The sequence below is a fragment of the Gallinula chloropus genome, assembly GCF_964237585.1.
Source record: "Gallinula chloropus genome assembly, chromosome: 5".
Classification (NCBI taxonomy): Eukaryota; Metazoa; Chordata; class Aves; order Gruiformes; family Rallidae; genus Gallinula; species Gallinula chloropus.
This window is the reverse complement of record NC_140090.1, coordinates 37,967,656-37,990,713: the sequence shown is the minus strand read 5'-3', so window position 1 is coordinate 37,990,713 and position 23,058 is coordinate 37,967,656. Positions and strand designations below refer to the sequence as shown.

The following is a 23,058-nucleotide window of genomic DNA, read 5'->3' as shown; positions in this document are numbered from 1 at the left end:
GGTGGTGGTTTTGCTCAACAGGGCTGAACTTGGGTTAGGGACTGGAGATACGCTACAGACAAAGTTGCATGGGGGAAATAAATATAACATCACTCAGTTTGACCCTAATGCTTCCCTTTATACAGTAAGAAAGCCATAGCAACACCCCCAGACACTCTCTCAGAAGCCCTTTTTTCCCTCCAGCTATACCAGAGTAAAGAGTTAAAAACAGGCAGGTTTGGTCTCGAAATTCTCAAAGACAATGAAATAAAAGACAGGAGAGGGAAACAGGAATAGGTAGACAAAGAGGGATTACAGAAACAGAGGGGTGGAATAACTAACAGCAGGAGTGCACCAAAATGGAGGATGCCATTGCCCAAAGGGAAGAGGAGGCGGGATGGCAATTTTCCTGCTCAGCCTCCAAACGAAAAAGGGATTCTCAGCACAAGGACCGCTGCCCATCCGGTGCTCACCAACCGCCCCAAAATACAACATCCTGCATTCTGCACTTGGGTTCAAATTTGCATTTTTGAAAGTTCTCTGCCTCCTCCTCTGACACAGAAGTTGAAAGAACAAAAGTATTCAATCCTCCCCAAATAGAAAATGAAGGCAGCTTTTCTCTTAACTTCGTTCTACTCCGATTAGTCTCACAAATTGACCTGGCTTCCCTGCTTTTCTTCCTAACAATATTAATACAGAGAAACTTAGGAAACTTTCCCAAGCTGAGTTAATGCCTGGGGAATTAATATATTTAATATGAACAGTTCAGTGAGTTTAGCAAGTCTCTAGATAATTGCCTTCAGCAACGCTTCTAACTCTTCCCTCCCGAGTCTCTAACATTAAGAGCATAATTCTGTATTTTGATTTCTGAAACAGTATATTCTTTTATTCCCACAGCTTCCAGACACACATACACAGTTACTATAGTCTACTGAAACAGATACCCAAATTATAATGTCAGGGTTGTATTTAAAAAAAAAAAAATTCCAGTCAGCTATTAAAAATCTATTAAAATAAAAAAGAGGGATGAAAAAGGCTACATCTCCAAACATGAAGAGTGATGTTTTTAATGTATCAGAGTACTTTACTCCCTTTCCAAACACCTGCAATAGCCTTTGTTGTACGCTGCACTTCCACATACTAAACCTCATCATTTAGCATGATTATAATTGATTGCTAAATTAGAACATTAGATTGTTTGATGAGAGCAGACGCCTTTCTTTGCACGAACATCCCAACACTTCAGATGTATTTACTTTTGAAACCATATGAAAACACTTTTCAGAGAAATCTCTCAACTATTTCAATCCATCCTGTCTTCTGGAATATCTCCCTTACAGATTTTCTGTAAGTGAAACCCAGAAAAATATCCCTGGGTTGCACAATTAGACTTGCACCTTAGAAATACAGGAGCTTGGTCGGATTAACACATTCTTACAATTATATAAAACTGGGAATTTTAAAATTGTCTCACTATTTATTTGGAAATGTGTTCCCAGATTCTGTTTCATGACCAAGGTTTTCAAAGGCACTCTAAAACTGCACGACTTACATCCAGTTTATATGTCAATAACCAATATTGGCATTGAGAAATACTGCAAACAATCTTAAATGCAAGCATCCAGTTTCTACTGGTTGCAATTGCAAATTCAGTGGGTTTGTCATGGTTTAACCGCAGACAGTGACCAAGCCCTACACAGCCATGTGCCCACTCCCTCTAGTGGGATGGGGGAGAGAATCACAATGGAAGTGAGAAAACCCATGGGTTGAGATAAAGACACAATAGGTAAAGCAAACATCAGGCACACAAGCAAAGCAACCCCAGGAATTAATTCCCCCTTCCCATGGGAAGGCAGGTACTCAGTCATCCCCAGGAAAGTCGTGTTCCACCACATGTAACAGTGACTTAGGAAGACAAATACATCCCTGGGAATGCTTCACCCCCTCCTGTCTTCTTCCCCCAGCTCTATATGCTAAGCATGATGCCATATGCTATGGAATATCCCTTTGGTCACTGGGGTCAGCTGTCCCAGCTGTGTCTCCTCCAGCTCCTTGTGCACCCCCAGCCTCCTCACTGATGGGGTGTGGGAAGGAGCAGAGAGACCTTGGCACTGTGTAAGCACTGCTCAGCAGGAATGAAAACATCCTTGTGTTATCAGCACTGTATCCAGCACAAATCCCAAACCACAGCCCCAGAGCAGCTACTATGAAGAAAACTAACTCGGTCCCATTCAAAGCCAGCAATCTTATACATTTTCTGAAAATCCTTTACTTATCTCCTCAATAAATTAATTAAAGGAAAGAAGAATAACCACATCAAGATGGACCAAAGATATCTCTAATTTAATATCTTGTCTCCAATACAAAAAGATCTTCTCAAGGTCATTAAAAGCACATCATGAAAGACGTTGGGAAAATAACCATTTCCAAACAAAATTTCTTTCCCCTCCCACCTCCTTTTTTTTTTTTTTGGTTGTAAATTTATTTAAAGAATGAGAGATTGTTACTGCCTTCCATTTTTACATTTCATTTCCTGCACTTGCAGATCTAAAGAAAGAGATGCTCTGATTTTTCTATAATCATGCTCTTGGCCTCAGTAGTATTCTGTCATCTGAATAATCCATGACTTCAAGTGCCTTCTCTCAGTTTTAGATGTCACGTCCTGCAGTTTCAATGACTGTTAGTTCATTGTTGGGTCTGAACAATTTTAAAACAGCCCTAACTACCGTAAATTGCGGGAGGGGGTGTGGGGGTTGGGGGTGGGGAAACATCATTATTTATTCAGAAGAGAACAGTCTCTTTTGCCCCTTCTACCTTTAATAAAAACCACAAAAACACCTTTTCACATCTTCCCATCTAAACTTACTTTCAGGCTTTTCCCACCTTGCATGCATTTTTCATGGAATGTTAGTGAAAGACTTTTAGAGAAAAAAGGAGTAAAAATATAATTAATATATCTACATAAATGAGTAACCAAACAGAACAGAGCTAAGAATGTACTGGAGTTTTTATACTGTTCCTGCAGTAATTTGCTTTTTAAAATCTGCAGAATTTTAAAAATCTCTGGTATTTCTGTTCATCTTAACCAGAGAATTAACATATTTTCACTAAAAGAGAAACCTTTTCTGCATTTTCCTTTATTTGTTCTCAGAAAGAAATTAATGAAGTTTAAAAACTGTTTTCAATATCATCAACTTCCACGATGATATCTAGATCTTTTCCACCCATGCCTTGTACATGCATATACATACACACCATACTGTCAGAGATTAAGATACTGACTTCACAATAACCAGTTGACACTGAGGATGGATATTACCATGTTATTTTTATTTACTTAGACCTAAAAATCCGCATGTCACTAGATATGTAAAAATCAAAAGAGGAAAAATCATCTAAAAGATGCATGAAGTAAAATCAGTTAGTTAAAATTAATTATTCGAGCAACTACAATGTTTTTAGATAAATTCTATTTACAGTTCATTAGGACCTGAACCAATTTCAGAAATTCTTCTTATGTTTTCCATTTTTGCACAAAGCATTCATAAAGTGGGGTTTAGATGATTTTTGTAATGGAGAACATCAGCTCACTCATAAGAAAGTTCTCCAGTGGAATACAGTTGTACTTCCGAGGGAAATCTGCAGGCAAGACAAATGCAGGAAAAATTCTTGCAACATTGCTTAGCTTAGCAAGCTCTTCATCAGTCAGATGGAAATTTGGGAGTTTTGCTTACGTTCTCTGCTCTTTCGTCAAGATCTAAATTCTCCTAAGAACAGAAATAAATGTTTCCAAGAAGCTCTAACAAACAAACAGTACAAAAGAAAAAACTTTGATTTACTTTTAATCAACCACTCCTTAGGAAGTAAAACCAGCAATTTGCATAAGAAGAAGAGATTGAGAAAATTATAGAAGAACTCAGTAAAGAGGGTTGTTAAATTTTATCTTCATAAATGCCAACTACAAATTGTTATCTTTTGGCCATTGTAATTTTTCCCTTTTTAATACTGGCTGTAAGAAGAAAATTACTTCATTATGCTGTTGAAATAATTAAAAATTGCAGAGTTCCCATTTCTGGGAAGTGTGATGTACCACTTGACCATGCTAGGTACACGTACATTAACTGGCATACCCAGAGAAATCAACAGAAGGACACAGCTGGTCAACAAAGCAAAGACAACTGCAGGATGAGAAAAGAATAAAAAGATTATTTCATTGTCACCTACCATCCTTGTAGTCCTTCAATCTTCACCTATCATGCTTTTCATCTTAGCTATCTGCACCCTTCTTTCCAATTGTAATCTCAGATGGGATTCAACCAGACTGCTCACAGTTGACCATCTGAACCTGAATGGTTTCTACCAGTAATTGATCACCTCCAGTACTTTTGGAAGAATAACAGGACACATCATGATCTAAGGAGACAGCACTGTGTAGTGACCACAGTCTCTGGTTCAGCAGAAAAAGAAACCAGTGTCTCTTTTCAAGTTACATTGTTCTCCATTGTAAGCAGTACAAAAAAAAAAAAAAAAAAAGCAATTGTTCCATTTACCAGAAAGCTCTGAATTTAACTCATTTTCCCTTCTACGCTGCAAAATAGGTTTTTCCAGATTCTCATCAATACTTTGTACCAAGTCAGTGCCCTACAGAACTTCATTACATCAGCCAAATTTGTAATATCATAAAAATGATACCAAGCTAATTTGACAAGGTCTGTTTTCCATAAACCCATGCTGGTTAGAAATAATTGTATTACTCTTGTTTAATTCTTTATTAATTGAGTCCTTTAGAAACCATTCCATTATTTTGCCTGAGATCAATGTCAGGCTGTCAGACTTATAATTATCTGGGTCGTCCCATTTAGCCTTTTATTGGCACAACATTAGATTTCTTCCCGTCGTCTGGAACTTCCCCAATATTCTGTGACTTACTAAAAACCAACAGTAATGACTCAGAGAATGACTCAAGCAGATTTTGTTTAAACTCTCAGAGACTTGTAATTCAAATCTGTTGATTGCAAAATGCCCAGCACCACTATCCATTATTAAGCATCTGTAGTAACTGTTCTAATGAAATTTTGTCATGCTCTCCTGCTAACTTTCTTTTCCAAACACAGAACAACAGCTCTTGCCCACAATTCCTGACATTTCTGCATTATGATTTCAAACTCTTCTATTTTTCACTTCTATGAGGCTAGTTAAACCTTTTCCATTTTCACTACTAATGAAGTAAATGTAACTTAAGGTTATGTTTACTTATTTATATAAATTATTTTGCTATGTAATATTCCAAGACAATTGAAAAAAGAATATTTTATCATGTTGATTCTACCTCACCATTGATTTATTTAGGGTCATATTTACATAGGCATACGATGCGTGTGATATATATGTGCATTACCGATACATATGTATGCATGTGTATACACACAGAGTCCCCCAGTAGCTTTCTACAATTTCTGGATTCTGATTCATAACCATTAACACCAACTTCTCCTTTGATTTTTTTTCCCCTTCATTTATTTTAGCCAGTCTCCCTTGCCTTCAGCGAGTTTTCTTTTTAATCAGACGTGTCGCAATTATTTCCAAAAGCTGGCCTCTTCAGTGCACCAAGCACACGTACATATATATGCATACCTACACACAGACAATTTTCCAAAGTCATTCCTGCAGCTCAGAATTTAGCTACCTCACATTCTTCTGTACTTTGGCTAATTACTCCCTTTGGTACTTTAACCATCACTAATTTTGTCTTCATCTGTGAAAATGAGGCCTAATGCAGAATTCTCTCAACATCAGATTTTGCAGAAGGACATTAATCATCTACATTTATATACTTTATACATATATATATATATTTAAAAGCAATTCAAGCAGCACCTTAGAAAGCAGTGTGACTCCAGTAACATAACACAAATTGAAGTCTTCCACCATAGTAATTTTTCTTCCTACACATTACAGGAGGCTTTTAAGGAGCTGGCCATGTTGCTCTCTGCTGGTGGCCTGCTGCACACAATGAATTAAATCCCCATTTTGCAAATTATATATCAGAAACTGGAGCTATGACTTATTCCAGAGAATTACTTCATAAATTATTATGAACGCAGAAAAAAACCCACATATTTGAACCACCACTTCTTCACTCTCTCTCAGTGCTATTTAAATATGTTTTCAGCCTTTCAATCATTTGAATTTTCCCATTAGGCTACATTATTAGCAACCTGTTCAAATTTATTATAAATGAGGGATTTCATTACTTTTTATTTATTGCATGCTCTTAACATTTGCACAAAGGCAAGGCATCTTTCTTTTCATCTCCTTTGATGTATTGAATAATGTTGTTTTCTAGTGTCTTGATTCTGTGCTAAATTAATGATCTTTCTCCCTCCGCACCCACTCTTTTCATTGTACCCTCAGCCACGTTCTCCCTTCCAAAAGACCAGCTTCTCTTATAAAAAACATGCAGTAAATCTCCTCCCACCAGAGACCAGTCCTACAACACACCTCAAATCCCATATAACAAAATATTGTCCCAGATTGTAGTTCATGCCAGGAACCTCTCTTTACCCATAGAACAAAAAGCCATTTGGGAGCTCCTTTCTTTGCCCATTTTACCCAGTTCTATTGTGGATTTGCTTAACTGAATAATTCACCGACATGGTAGGATAACAAAGGAACAATCTTGGTATCCTAAAAGCCCACAGAACACAGAATCATAGGAAAGGATCCTATCACTGAGTTGACAGTTTTGCATGTGACTAACCAAGACAAGGATAAACCAGATAAACAGGTCACTAAAAGCAGATCATTAAAAATTTCGATAACACAGTGTAGGACCTGCTGATGTCTTGTAAGAGGTGCAAGAACAGCAGCATAGGTGAAAAAACCAAAAGATTGGTTAGTTGTATGGGAAGCAGTTCATGGATGTGAAATAGGATACTAAATAGAAGGGCAAATTCAAGTTTGATGGAAAAAAGGTTGATTATCCTTTTCTAATTTCTTTTATGAAAAGAAGTGAAATGCTAGTGTATGGCTAAGTACATGAGTGAGAGTGAAGGGTGGTGAAGGGGGACAGGGTAACAGTTTGGCCAAGTAAAAAGATTAAATACATTCAGAAAAACCATTAAACCTTGTCTGCACCTGCATTAGCAAATGATGTGGTGCCAACAGGAGCAGATTTCAGGAGGCCTTCCTTGGGGTTACACACAGTCATCTCCCACCACTAAAGGCTGCATGGTCCATTGGAGCAGACAAGGATGGGTCTCTTGAAAACTCCTCTGTAACATGAATGAACTCACAGCAAGTGAAGATGACCTAGAGACCGACTTCAAAACTGCATCCTCAATGCATGCTAAAACACTTCACCAAGCTGATCCAGCTAAAAGATTGATACACCCTGTAGCACATTGCCAAAATATTCCTAATGTATTGTGATCAGGAGTGTTTAATGCCATGACAATGTTAGCTTAAATCAAATTATACTTCCCAGATTTTTGCTGTATGAAACCTTTGAAAATAACAATTTGCATTCAAAGGGATGCTGACATTTTCAGTCCACTCCTAAGGCTTCTGTTTTTTGACAGCGCAGTCAAGTGAATGATTAGTATTTGTAAGCAGGATGCAAAGACCACAAAAAAAGTTAGTGCCAGCAAATGTATCAGTTGTACAACATAAATTAAGATGGATACATCTACAACAGCTCCTAGGACATAGTGCTCCTCCTGAATGCTTCCCCATACTACTTTCCCCATCGACAGAGAAATACTGTAAGCGTATCCATCCCATCTATTTCAAAGACTGTTTCTTTAAGGCTAGAAAAATACCTATTGATCAGGGGTAGTGAGAAGCTTAAGCTTTCTTTCATACCTTTAGAAAATAAAGTTTGTGATGTATGCAGAGAGGACTGCGTGTAGACAGATTCTCCACAAATCTGGAGTAAACCATGGTATTGGAGAAGTCAGCAAAATACTATGAAAGGCACAGCTACCATTCTTGCTTTTTCATACAAAACTCTCCGGAGACCTGTAGAAACCAATTCATGCACACCATACACTAAAGCAGCCCAGGAAACTTGTGCTAGAGGCACAGTTGTATTAAAGGATCAATCCCACTGATAACCAAACCAGCAGAAAGACTGCAAACCCAGCCCCAAAGGCAGTCTGCACTAAGGGAGTTAAAATATACTCTTGGTGACTTAAGAAAGTCTTTGTGCTACAGTGTCACAGGTGGCGTTATGCCATGAGCTTCCTATTTTCCTGGAAACAAACAGAAAAATGCCTACATAAGATTTATACTGTTTTTATTTTAATAAGTGAGTTCTGATATCTGGTATAAAAAATTTATTTGGGCGCTAACATAGGGGCACTACTTTCTCTTGTTATCAGTACTGCGGCTTCAAGTTTTCTCCAGGTGCAGGGTAAACATTTTAATACCACAGAAATCCAGTTTCCATGAAGATAACAAGGGGCACATGCCTGGAAAAAACCCCAATGCTATCTCATTAGGCTACAAGATAACTATGGATAAAGCAATTTGCATGCTTCAGAGAAAAGCTATGACACACTGCAAATTATTGCACACCCAATCACGATGTTACTGAGCTATTTTAAATTTAGAATGTAGTCAGTGTAATTTATTTAGAGAAAACCTAAGGCAGGCAAACTGTATTATATAAATAGCACTCCTGGGAAATGGGGGAGTTGATTATTAACATAGAGAGTTAGCACTTGAGATGTTGCAAAAATTCTTTTTCTTCTTATATTGCTTTGTGGGATGCCAGCTAAGGGTGCCTTTTGCTCTTCAATAGTAATTTTCTTTGCAAAAATACTAGATTTACTTTACAGTTTGCTTGAGAAACTGATCTTTAAAACAACAAAAAAACCCTTCACTCTAATTCTGGATGGTAGATCCTACATACACCAAGAGGAAAACCCACTAATTTATATACAGGCAAGATTTTCATTACAGACATTGCATAAATGCACTTGTTTGTGCCCTGTAAATAAACAGGCTATGAAATCCAATTATTATTTAACTGCAGAAACAGTCTATTTGGCCTCCAGGCTACACAAATGTATTTCAAATATTTCTTTCTGTTTTGGGCTCAATACATTTCCTCCATAGCTTAAATTCTGCTATTTTCATATAAAAGGTATGCTACCCAACAATTATTATTTATTTTGAATGTTCTTATATTTGTCTTTCCAACTGTAATATATTTTTAGGCTTTATTCCCCGCTATTTACAAGGTCTGTACAAACATAAATGTCACATGCATGCCTTGTTCCCTCCCACTTTAAAAGTGCCCTTTTTGCCCATGTAAACAGTACCTTATTTATCAGAGGTAGAATCAGAACTACTTAGTCGACAGACAGAGAATTAAACCTTAACAGTTTTCCTAGCTAAAAATATATATGGCTATGTATATTACAGAACATGGAACGAGACCTTAAGATCTTGTGTATCTGTGCTGCAACCATTCACCTATAATCGGGAATAATCACTTTAAAACCATAGCTGATGTGGAGAGGATGACTAGGGAGCAGTTATTCTTTATTCTAATGCAAGAACCAGTCATCAGTTAACAACATCAGCATTAGATCAGCTTAAGACTGAAAAAAGGCAGGTAGTTCACCACATAGAGTGTAGTTAAACCATGAACCTCCTGACACAGGAAGCTGTGGATGCTAAAAGTTATGAAGGGCATATTATAAAAATCAGCATAAGAGAGTTCTGCTAAGGTGCAAAAATTGGTATGAACTGTGCCTGGCATTGGGAAGCAACAGAGCTGCAAAAAGTAGGAGGTCAGGCTTCAGAAGTTGTCCTTGGTGATGGTGAAAGACAGAATATCATGCCGTGGTATGACCCAGAGCACTCTTCCAGGTTGCTTGGTGTTCATCCATTTTCTAAAGCACTTGAGAAAGTTTAAATCTAGAGATATATGCATACAAAGTACTCTTATTACCCATGAACAGTGAATAACGGCACATCACAAAGGCCTTGTACACACCATCAGAATAAATGGTCTCGCTCAAACAAACCTGAAGAGCTTTCCCTCCTTTCTGATACGTGGACAGTGCACATCACCCAGCACTTTGAAATACATGACAGTAAACCGCATCCTGAGACACACAACATTCTTCTCGCTTCAGGCCAAACACAAGCTTTCATGAACTTCCACAAACATAGCTGACAAACTGCATCAGTGGACAGATAAAAGCAAGTTTCTCATTTATTTGGACTTTTGGAACCAACTATTATTAATATTAATAAATCAATAAAATCTGAATTGTAACTTAAAGCCAAATTGAGAGCAATTGTTGAAAGCCAGAAACCAGGATGAAAACGGGTTAAAGTGCACTTGGACACTTGAGTATTCACAGAATTGCACTATATCACACACCATGTACTGAACACTTTTATTTGAATAAAATCAATATAACACTAGTGTTGTCTTTCTTCTTTTTTTTTAAAGCCGTAGCAAAAAAGTCACTTTTCAACAGAAAGAGTATGGAAAATTTTCTCTGTTCACACTACAAAAAGAAACTTATTCCTCTGACTTTTAAGTATACTTTGTTCTTCTAATGATTTATTTCACAAAATTATTTTTAATCATGCTGTTTCTTTCAGATCAGCAGTGAACTTTGCCTTACAATTTACCTTTATAGAATGCTGCTATTTAAACCTCTCCTCCTTCATTGCTCACGTGCAAAAACTCTATCAAGATTTAGTTAATACACCTCCATGTACTCACTACACAGTTGGATGGAATACAGTTCAGTGTGGAAATGAAGACTGACAGTCATGAGGGAAGATGACGAACCTCATAAGACACCCATTTCCAATAAATCTACCTTGCTCCATACCGTTACAATCTTGACAGCCTGCAAATACCGAGTTGTTTCTTTGCATCATGCACACTACTTTCTGTGGCCATTTTTATATTTGGCAAAGTTTCTATTCCAAGTACATCAGACTTTCACAGTTACTGAAAACTTCCACATTTCTCCAAGTTAATGCTGCCCGATTAGAAAGAAAGTCTTTACGTGCCAGTTTTCATCCAAAACCCAACATGTTTCTTACACTTCCTATTCCCCAGCCTTCCTCTGCAGCTAATAAACAAATGAGACAGTGCCAGTGGTCTGGATTTGTCCCTTTTTAATGCAGATGGCTAAAACAGGAGGGCTGCAGCGTCCACTGAAAGGATGCCAAATGGAGCCAAAACCATCTTCAGTTTGTAGATGGCTGGAGTTAATTGAGATGAAGCTAACTCACTGCCTCCACAGCCCTACATTTGTGTCACTACCATTTTTTTCCTTCAGACATGTTTAGAGTTAATTTCGGCTAATTTTATTTATTGCTGAGAAGCAATCAGAACTAAGTTACATTTCTAAATGCAAAGGAAAATCTAATTTAAAGATTTATAGATAATAATAATCTTCTCAGCTCCACTTCTGAACTCAAATTATTTTGGATTTATTCAGAATGGCACAAAATAGGAAGTTAATAAGCATAAACAACCTAGTACGGTTTTACAAAATGCAGCTTCATGGCTTCTGCAGGAGACAGCGCTGGATTTGACTCAACACACGCTGTGCTGTTCTTCTCTTCCTAAATAGTGCCATGAGTAGTGCTCCAATTTTCTTTTTCAGTCAGACTTAGTGATAGTCCAATACTTTGATAGGCAATGCCAGCAATTTGGAAACTCTTAGCTAGACACCAAAATAGCAAGTCCAACTGAAACTAAGAGAAATACAAAAGGGGACAAAGCAAGAACCTGCACAACATTGCAAGGAGAAGAAAATACAATCTGAAATTAGATTTTGTAAAATCTGAACTTTAGAAGTATTTAGCATTACCTTTCTATTATTATCTGTTGGATATCTGCCAACTTTGGAGAAGGTGAAGCAAAATTTGATGCAGTATCTTTTGATTTTCCATTGACTCATAGAGATATTCATGCTTAACTAAACTCCCTATATTGGAAGTTTTCCCTTTATAGCTCTCCAGTACAAATCCTTCAGCTCAAGTGATACCCCTGGACAGGTTTTCTGTCTGCTTTTTTTCATCATCTTTGACATCAAGACCTTTTCAGCTAGCCTGAATGACTCCAGCTTCTTTGAAAAACTGAGGTTTTAAAGCATTTGCCTCACAGGTGCTACCATCTCCTTACATGTCCTAACTGTAGAGTTTTCTCACAGTCTATGCTTTTTTGTTTCTGCACTGGCTGGAAGAAGGCCTGAAAAAAACCCAACAGTTCAGTCTTGCCAATGTCTGGGATGAAAACTGTCAATCAGAGGGAAGAAAGGAAGATGCTCAGCAGGGAGTGCTCTTCACAAAGCCCTTCAGTTCCCATCATCTTCCCAAGAAGAGCTGGTGAACATCCAACCCCTACCTTCCAACCTTTCCTCAGATGCAGCGGCAATATAGCACAGGGACAAGGCCGCACTCAAGGTCTTCATTATCCACATTAAGGCAGGATTTGGCCTCAAGTGAGGATGTGCTACGTAGTCCCTTCAGACATGTTTCTCTTTTTTTAAGTGAAGGGCAAAATAAGGCTTCTTCTTGAAATTGTTTGAAGTGGATTGACATTTTTCAGTTGAAGACTGTTGTTAGTTTCACAGCAGGCCTAATTTTTAAATTTAATGTTCTAGCACATATAAAAAGGAAAGCATCCTAGGGGGATAATAACTTTTAGCAATCAATTGATTGCATATAGCTGCTGTTTTTTGCAGGTACAATCTCTTTAAGGAGGCCGTAAAATAGGAAAATCGTAGCCTTCAGACATACAGATGATCTGAGTTTGCAAGAAAACACTAATGTCAGGACTATTTGCTGGTACGCTTTAGGTTTTTTACTTTCATACTAAATATGTCACAGTAAATAAAGCAGCAAATGGTCAGCAGGTCAGAACGCATCACCTATTTTATGCTATCTTTCCATGGGCTTTGTTGGAGAGGGACACATGTTCACGAGGTGATGGGTTAGGGGGTTTTTATCTCTGTAGTCACTTCTGAAGAAAACTTGTTTGGAATTTAACTTGACTGAAAAAAAGTAAGATTAACCTAAACTATTTTAATGATACATAGCTCTACCTAGTCAGCTGAAGTTAATACTACAGCAGTGAACATGTGTCCACCAAAATTTTTCCACTTTTCATTTAAGTTCCTCACTTTTGTCTTCCTTTTCCTAAGCAGGTATACTTTGTTATACACAGAGTAGTATACAGAGGACGAGATATTAAAATTTAATTGCAGTGTATAACTAACACCTGCATCACATTTTTCAAATAAAATACAGCCTCTCAGGTGGAAAAAAGCTTCCGGACACCGATCTCCTGTTTTGCTTTTACAGTGCGTATAATTTAGACTAGTTAATAAAAATGTTCAAAGACACTACTATTATTAAAATAGATAGAAAAAAATGCAGCTCTCTTCTAAATACAAGTGTATTAATCACAAATTTTAACATTAGTGAAAACTCAAATTTCCAATACTCAGAGGATGATACAGTCATAAATCCCCTTGATTCTTACATAAACTTTTAGCACTGCTTTTCAGGCACTTCCAGGTTCAAATTAGAATCAGTAAGCACTAGTCAAAACTAAGGAAAAGAGAAATGGAAAACACAAGTGATGTGAAATTAAGCCTGCCCCCATGTCTTGCTTCAGAAAAACAGGAGGACCTGAGTATCTGCTGTATGTCACAAATATTCTGAGAGAAAATGCTGTAGAAATGAAGCTACTCTTATTTATGAGAATGGCTTTTAAGATAAATTCATGTTTGTTAACTGGTTATTGTGAAGCATATTAGCCTGAAAGAAAGACCTAATATTGAATTTCTGCTCATACACACAGTGGCTTATATAATATAGGCACTATTCAACCTTGGGAGCAGCTAAATTCACACAGTTTAGAAGCATAGTGCAAATACGAGATTTGCAAGTTCACAGGAAGATTCCTGAAAGCGTAATGTCAGCACAGCCTCTTCCTCTTTACCTACCTCCCAGTATTTGTTTCTATTGCAACTGGAAGCACCAAATAAATTCCCACTTATCTCTAAACCCGCTGCTCTTAACCAGGTTTATAAATTAAAAAAAACCCCAAAACCAGGAGATACCATACTTCCAACGTGAAACAAAGTCAGGAAGTTCTGAAGTTGCTCTAGTAGTACGTCTGACACGAGACTGCCATCCAGGCTTCAAGATTAAAACAATAGATGCATAGGAAGAACTCAACCCAGACTCTAATCACAATCAATCAGCAACATAAGTCTATGTTATTAAAAATCTATTGCATCTTTTTATTCAATTACTTCATCACAAATACACGACATAAGAGATGAACTTGCATTTAAAAACTCAAGGTTCTGGACTGTTTGAGCTTAATAAGGACAAAATAATCAGTTGCAGATGCTTTCACTTAACATTCAGAAAGATCCCATGGGACAGCAAGATTTAATTTTACGGTCATCTGCCATTTTAATGATGTGCTTGTTATAATGCAGAACAACTCTGTCTTACTTGCCTGGTTATGGAAAACATACTAAACTGAATTGGGAACTCATTTAGCTGCACTATTGCTACCTTGTATTGTTAACAAATCATATATATGTCCTTGGAATATGAATTACTACTGTATCTACTCTATTTTTTATTTAAAAAAAAACCCCATAAACCTTTGCTGTTTAGGCAACATTTCAGCCTGTCAGTTGGTTTTATTTACTTTTTTAAATTTACTTCTAATCTTGAATTTCACACAAACTAAACCATCTTCAAATTTTACTTTTCTGGTGAATTTCTTCCTATTTGGAATGTGATATAATGTAGAAACGTTCAGAGAGTGTATGTATCTTGGCTGGAAGAGCATAAACTATTTTATTTTTAGTGAGCACATTTACAAAGAAGGTGAGCTGTTCACCTAGGATTACCTACAAGGCAGCCTATGGATTTAAGTAGCTCGAAAAGAAGCCATTAAAAAAGAATTATAATTCATTTGCACAGTATGTTAGAGGTCAGATTCCCTACACTCCTTAGATATAAGAACCCTAATGTCTGCCAAGGGATGGTAACATAACCAAAGCTAATGAGCAAAAAGATCCTTCCTAAGGGAGAAACACACATTCATCGACTGTTTTCTGTTCCTTTGCAAACCCAGATTTAATACAAGATTAAGGTTTTTTGTAACATCTGTAACAGACCCAGGCTCTAGACAAAAAGACTTTTCTGAGAACAGAAACACTGTCATACAAAGGAACATATTTTTTATTGAGCTAAATAATACTTGCTATATAACAGTGCTTAATTTGAAACTAAATAGTGGTACCTCCCCATATTTCTCTCCAGGAAGAAATTAACACAGGAAAGAAGACTATGTATGTGTATAAAATGGCCATTTCCTTCAGTTTTCAAAAGTCCAGCTGGAATAACTGCTCTGACTGGAACCCAGCCAAAGAATGCAAAGACCAAATCAGTTTATTACCAGAAGCATCAACATTGCTATCTGTGATTATACATTTTAAATTTATATAATTTAAAACTCATTATAAAATTGCAAGTACCTGGTATTCTTGTTTTGCTTAACTTTCCACAAAGATACTCTCAAAAAGAGTAAAGCTTGTTTTTTAACAGATTTTTCATGGATGAGAAAGTTGTAAACACCACTTCCAGAAATGTAAAAATGAATTCTTACTTTTCTGCTTCCTTCTGCATTAGAAATCAACCTTCAGGGTTCAGACCATCAAGCTGTTACGGAGCAGCTAGAAGATCTAGAGTAAATAGAAGAATGTCCATGTTCTCCAAATATTTCACAGCCTTGAGGGACTCGATCAATGCCACCTACAAACACTGAAGTCCATTTCAGTAGACAAAAAAATTACCACAGCTGATACTGTTATTCCTGTTATTATTGCATAACTTTTCATGTACTAAGCAATTCTTGCTTGTTCAAAGAAACGCACCCAGATTCACGGACCAGACCAGCTGAGCATTGGGTTCCTTTTCCAAAGGAACAACCTATGCAAATGTTTCCTTGCCATACCTCCTCTTCCCACCAAGATAAAGGGGTGTAGCTATTAACACTTCACAGGTATTACTTTTATGGAGTCTCTTATGACAAACCATGATGTGCTGCCTCCAAAGTACAATCTAAGAAACAAAGAGAACTTCAATTTGCTCACTTATAAATTACAACAGACAATCCCACATGCTACAACTCATCACAAGCAACTGCCTCAATTACATACCAATCTGGTAGAAGCAGCAGCAACAGCAGCAATGTTGAGATGAGAATCTGGGACAAAAAGCAAGGACAGAGAGGCAGGCATTCAATCTCGAAGCAGAGTTATCCCCATGGGCACTCTGGGGCTCCCAGGCTTCCTCCTTCCTTTCACTGAACTTCAACATTAAAGTTAATATTTTTCTACTGGAATGAATTTTTAATTGATCTGCTCCTAGGTAGTAAGACCTTAATATAAACCTGTCTTTGCAACTAACATTTCTATTCTGTCCACTCCAACAAACCCAGTCACTTCACATCAGCAGCTACAAAACAACCAAACTTACTCCCTGTAAAAAGTGGTAGCAAGTATTATTTACTCCTCTACAACATGTTGTTGCTCCTGAGTTCTCCTTTCACTAGACCTGATGGTAGGCAAAACAGAGAATATTTCAACATTGCCATCTGTCTCCTTGGCACTTCATACCAAGTGAGTCGCTGCCACTTTGCTAGTAAATTAGAATTTCCCAGCAGATATTTTAAGCCAGAGGCTGCTGAGGGGTTGCCCTGTCTGTCTCAATGCTGCATTCACTTAAACCTGTTTTTGACATTGAACAATCCAAGCACATTAATAACAAGCTACTACATGACATGTATTAAACTGCAGGAATCATCAATAAAGGAATAACACATGGTCTGAAAAAAATGCTTTTATAAAAGACTTTAAAAGCATCATTAAACTTATTATAATACTTCTAGTACATCTTCAGCATTCTCAGAAGAGATGGTCACAAAAAGGTTAGCAGTAATGCTTGGGAGGCAGATTGGTATGCCAATGTGCAGAGAAGTTAGAAAAAGAAATGGGGGGATGAGCCCACGACTGCTGCTCAAAGAGCAATAGTGCATTTCAGCAAGTTCTCTTAAACCTCCGTCCCTCCCAAGATAAATCACCAGAGCTATGTTAAGAAAGTTACAGACCCAGTTTCTCACCACTGATTATGCTTTTGCCCGAGACAATCTAATTATTTCAACTTCAATTTCTGTAGCTTAAGAAGTATGACACCACTTGACAGCTCAGCTCAGAGAACTACAGGCCTTCCACTACAGTGCTGCAGGCAGGATATGAGGAGGTACCTTGAGGGACCAGAAAATGTTAAGGATATATTTTTTGTTGTTATTGCTGTGAGGTGAGCAACATAAAATCATCTTGAAGGTCTAACCAGTTTAATACAAAGAAAAAAACCCTTATTTCCCAGCACCTTTGTGAACAAAACATATTTCCCAACATTTTTCCAAACACCAAAGCCAGGTTTTTCAGGTCAGATATGTTACTCAAAACAAAAATATTTCCATTTCAAGTCCAAACAAATAAAGGAGTAAGATTCCAAGTTACTTCAAGGGGATGTACATTATGTTTAGGGCAAGTGATCAAGAAGTAATTAAAAAAAAAAAACCCAAACCATTCAGAACAAGCAGACAAACCAGTGCACTGGGAGTACAGGGATGCTCTCTCCAGCACAGCCTCTCAGAACAGCAGTGCCAGACTTCGCAGAGCAAAAGGATGGGATCCACATGCTGAACTTCAATACCACACACAATGGAACTACAAAATAACTTCTCTTATGCAATACTAAGCTACTTGAAGAGAAAATATGATGCAGCAGCAATACCTAAGCCTGATGCTAAGAAATGCCAAGGGAAGGATCAAACCAACACTTTTACTAAAGGTTTCTATTCCTGACAATTCACATAAATGAAACTTTCATAGTCCTTAACTGAAAAACTGGTTTTGTCTTTCAATGTATTTTCATGGCTATCTTACATTTCTTACATCATAATACTCAGGCATATGGAAGTGTAATAGACAATTCTATTCTGAACATGAAAAATGACAGGGTCATATCTTTGCATCATTTTATTTAACTGATCCTGAACGGAGAATTTAGGGGACTTACAGATTTTCTTAGTGACCTGAATTTTTTTTTTTTAAGTTACAAATTTCTCCTCTGATTCATGCTCAATACAGAGGATGCTGACTAGGTAAAAGCAGTCTGTGGATGTAGCTGCTTTATCCCAGGTTAGCGAAGTGGCTCTACCCACATAAGTAAAAAAAAAAAAAACAAACAAACAAAACCCAAAAAACAAACCAAACACAAAACAACTATTAAATCTGCTATGTGTGGGCTGTCAGGAAGGCAGTTGTCTCCAAAAGGCACCTCTCCCTGTGAGACTACCCACTGACACCATCAGTGCAAGTCCAAAGTGCTGTTTACATTAAAACAAAGGTTGTAACACTAACAGTTTGACAGGATAAACAGCCCATGTAGCTGTTGATTTGCCCTGGGTTATTATTTACACAGACTCCTTCCTATCCTGCAATGGTTTACAGCTCTTCTGGAAGATGTTGAAGTTGAAGTTGTGGATTTACCTAGACACCAGAGACCACCTGTGCCCAACAACTCAGTCTAGTTCAATACCTATTGAAGCCTGTCTGGCACACTCTGCAGCACAACCTGTTATTCAGCATACCTGTACAGCAGAGGATTCATTTTCCTGTGTTTGCTACAGATCATTCAGATCGGAAACTTAAAGAGGTTGTCTAATGATTTCACTCAGATAGAGACTGCTGCAATACAGCCTTGCCAGGCCTGGAAGGAAGGGAAGGCAGGTCTCCTCGGGGGACCTAAAGTAGTATATGAATGTTTGTCCTAATGTCTTTAGGGCATAAGGTCCTCTTTGGCCACTTACCTAGATTCTCCCTTCCCAATGAAAAGACATTTTTTTATCATTTTTCCCAGGAAAAAAGTCTTCCCGTATTAAAAAATAAATCAAAAATTTAGAGGGGTCAGATTATGTGCTTTATATTAAATTTTCCATCACCAAATTTGATAAACATGTTGCCATTGAAGATTGTTTGACACTATTGAGAGGTTAAGAAATTAATTATTACAAACTATTATCTCTATGCTGTAAGTACCAGGAGGTCTAAGTCATTAACTTACCTAATTAAACATAGAGAAGCAGTGTTTGTCAAAGACAAACATAAAGTAAGTTTAACTTTCTGACAGAAATATTCCATTTTTCCTCAGGTTTAAATGCTGGACACTTTACTAATCCCTGCTCAGCTACTAGAGTCCCTGCTTAGAGATTCCTGTAACCCACCAACACCTCTGCCAGGAGACACGGGACCCTAGAAACATATGAGGGTCCCCTGTGTCACAGGTTAAAAGCACACAGGAAAACATTGACAAAATATTTGCACCTTCTTTTACAAGATTTATTTCCCTCTGGTTTACAGCATTCATAAACTAAAAGCATGAAGTGTTCCTCATAAGAACTTGATGACACTCAAAGTTTTTACCGTATGTTGGATCAAATTTGCATTGGTGTCTGAAGCAATTTGATAATTGGGAACCTTGGTTTTGCCTTCCAATATGTTGTATTTTGCTTTGTCTCTAACGCTCAAAAAAAAGCACAAGAAAACGCAGCGTTGTTATGAAAGCCAAGCGGAGCGAGAAAAATACAAGCAGAAACTTATCCACAATACTTTTAGGCAACTACAGAGTAATGTGAAAATAATGTTTGTTATAATTCTTCAATAAAAAAACCCCCACTTTTTCCCTCTCTTTCTATAAGAATAACATGGTTTTACTTATCATTCAAGTTAAATACAGTGCCACTTGAATCAGCATGATTTGAATAGCTTGCAGCGGCAGCTCCGGACTGAACGACTACGATTATTTCCACCTTCCTGACTTTCAGGGGTTTGAAATGTACTCGCATTTTCCAGGTTTTGCTGCGTCTCCACTACTGGCAAAGGTATTTCATTATTATTAAGTGCGATGTGTTTTCCCCACAAATTAAGAAATTCAGGATGAAGACTAAGACTGAATGAGGGCAAAAATTCCACAAGGAAGCCAGACCACTCAGACTGGGAAGCAAAATCACTTTGGGGTGATGGGGGGAAAGAATCTTAAAAAACCCACCAAATCTAACAAACAACAAAAAACCTCAAAACCCACTTGACTTTTTCTGACTAACAATAATGTTAACTCATTTAATAAGGCTCTGACATTTGCTTTCTGAACCACCTGGGACCTGGAAATAAAGGTTAGTATCTAGTCTGCAGTCAGACCTATTATTACAAAATACAGAGCCCATTTCTATATGTCATAGCAGAGCTTTTATATTCAGAGTCTCTCAGTAATCTGTTTTCTCTGGCATGCTGTCCAATATATGTGACATCCTGGCAAAATCTCTTCTAAACCACAGTAGGTCATTGTAGATATGTCTTCAGAGAAGATACAATTATATCCCACAGGAAGCAGGAGCAGGCAAATGCCTCAGAGCTCCGTAACAGCAAGGAGAAACAGGACAAAGGTAAAAAAGGGGATCCGCTACTTTCACGGATTAGGCACAGAAATTGTTAGGATGCAATAACTTCGATTAAGTTACCTTCTCAGATTGAAACCAACTTGTTTAATAGAATCATTTTGAGTCCAAGGTGACAAAGAATAGAATCTAATTTCAATAAATCTAAATTTGGGACTTTTAGCAAGGGCACTTTCTGACAATAGCCACTGGAATTGTTATGGAAAGTTACAGTTCTGCTTAGTTACGCAGAAATGAAAATGTAGACTAGTTGTTTCGTTGTAAGAATTTGATGATGCATTCACCTTAATATGATGTGAAAAAAGAACTACAGGGTTCAGAAACATTTACTTGGCAAAATCTGTGAAGATCCATTTTAAAAATTAGGTTTATCCCCTGTTTTACCTATATTACTATTGTTTCCCAAATATCTTTCAGCTCTGCATTCAGTGTTGAATAAATCCTACTAATTTCCTTTTACTTTTTTTAGTTTAACAAACACTGTGCCTCTACTGCTACCTTTCCCCCTTGTCTCTAAATTTATTTTTTTCATGCAATTATAGAAATAAAGGTTGATTGCTGGATTTTTATTCTCCAGATGTATTAGAACATTAACTGCCTGATGAACTAAATGCTTGTGTAGTGGTTGGGTTTTATGAATCACTGTACAGTTATGATTAGAGGCACACACGAAAATGTCACTGATCACCACCAGATACTGCCATTAGCATTCTAAACTGGCTGCAACAAATTAAAAATGCAGAAACTTTAAAATAACTCATGTAAAGAAGGAAAGACAACAACAGGGTAAGCCTCCTCTGAATTTCCATCAGCAATTTCCATCTGACCTGTAGCCACCCAAGTCTGCACTGAAACCCAGAGCTGCAGAGCCTGCTCCAAGTGACTCAGTGCCTGAACTCAGAGCCCCTGCTTAGAGGATTTGTGGCTGGAAGGCAGCACCGTACCAATGCAACAGCACTGCTTTTGGGACCTGACCTAGAATTTCAACATTTAAATGCTTCAACATTGAAACTCTGTGGATACACCAATTTCAGATACCTTTCATTGCTTTGGCACCTGCTGCCATAAAGTTGGAGCTATTCCTCATATTAAAATCTGTATTTACACCTTGTAATATGTTTGGATTACACAGTGATTGAATATACTTTGACAATTTCTGGTACTAACTTTTACACAGCCATAAAAGTACATAAAGTACTACAACAAATGAGATTCAACACCCAACTACTGACATTTTTGGACAAATTTTGCCCTCAATTAAATTATCCAGTACTTTTCTGATGCTGAAGCAGAACATCTCCAACTCACACATCCGACACCCATCTGTCATCATTAAGGGTTTGGTGAGAAGTCTTGCATGTGAACATTTTTCATCTCTTCCAACCACTGTCCTTGTGTTGGTTGACTCTTTCTACCCAATGCCAGCACTTTTACAAAACTGTGTAAAGACAAGAGCAGGAGATGCTACCTGCTTAGGATTTTTCCTAACAGAAATCCCAATTTTATTTAAATAATTACCTGTTGTGCTCTGAAACTATCCATTAATACACACCCCATTGTCTTGATTGAGTTTTTGTGTCCAGATTATTTTTTTCATAGAATACATGAATTCATATATTTTTCATATAATATATACTACTTATTTAATGAAGAGTGTATCATTCCATAGAAAGTATCTTCCGTGTAACACCTAAATGCGTTAGAAAGGTTAATATGGCATTTTATAACACACGGGCTGACAACAGAAAGTAAAAATGCTATTCTGAAAAGCAGAAATGTCAACACATCTCTAAAGACATAAAATGACACAAAATTAAATGTTACCAACTGCCAAGTCTGAAGAAAGGCTTCTTGAAGTTAAGAAATAAATAAAAAAGCACAAATCATATTTTAAAAGCATAATGATCTACTTAATAAAACTCTATATGATGCTTTTTACACAAAAAAACTTCCAGAAATGCTGTTAATTTCCCTTCTCTGCAATAATTTTGAAGGGTCTAAAAACAGAAGGGTCCATAAAAATCGATCTTTAATCACTCATTAACTTTGCATAGCGATTAGTATCTGAGCTTTCATATCTTTTGGCAAATTAGAAATCGTTCAATAGAACTTCTTTTGGAAGGATGTTTTATAAAATGAATCATGGCTTTATACTTTAGTGTCATAAATAGGGATGCATGTATATATATATATCCAGACACACATGTACTTGCGTCCACACTGTGTGTGTTAGGTACAAACATACTATTTATAGAGACTACATACACTGACATCCATCCGCAGACAGACAGGTTTGCAATTACATACAACCAGATCTCCAAAACAAGTGACAGCCATTAAGTATGGCTAAGGAAACCCTCAAAGCTTCAGGAGGACAGGGTTATTCTGGAAGGTGGAAAGGAAACGGAGGAGAGAGTTACCTTCTCCCTTACATACTAAGATTCAGAAATGAAAACATATTTCTTTGAAGTGACCAA

At 37.3% G+C, this 23,058-nt stretch overlaps 1 protein-coding gene across 1 annotated transcript in view; it reads right to left on the bottom strand.

The window, feature by feature from the left end:
• The window catches only part of ZNF804A (zinc finger protein 804A), a gene marked incomplete at its 3' end in the record, with an annotated part of 144,708 nt that overhangs the window by 63,160 nt on the left and 58,490 nt on the right, over positions 1-23,058 (bottom strand). The window lies entirely within an intron of this gene.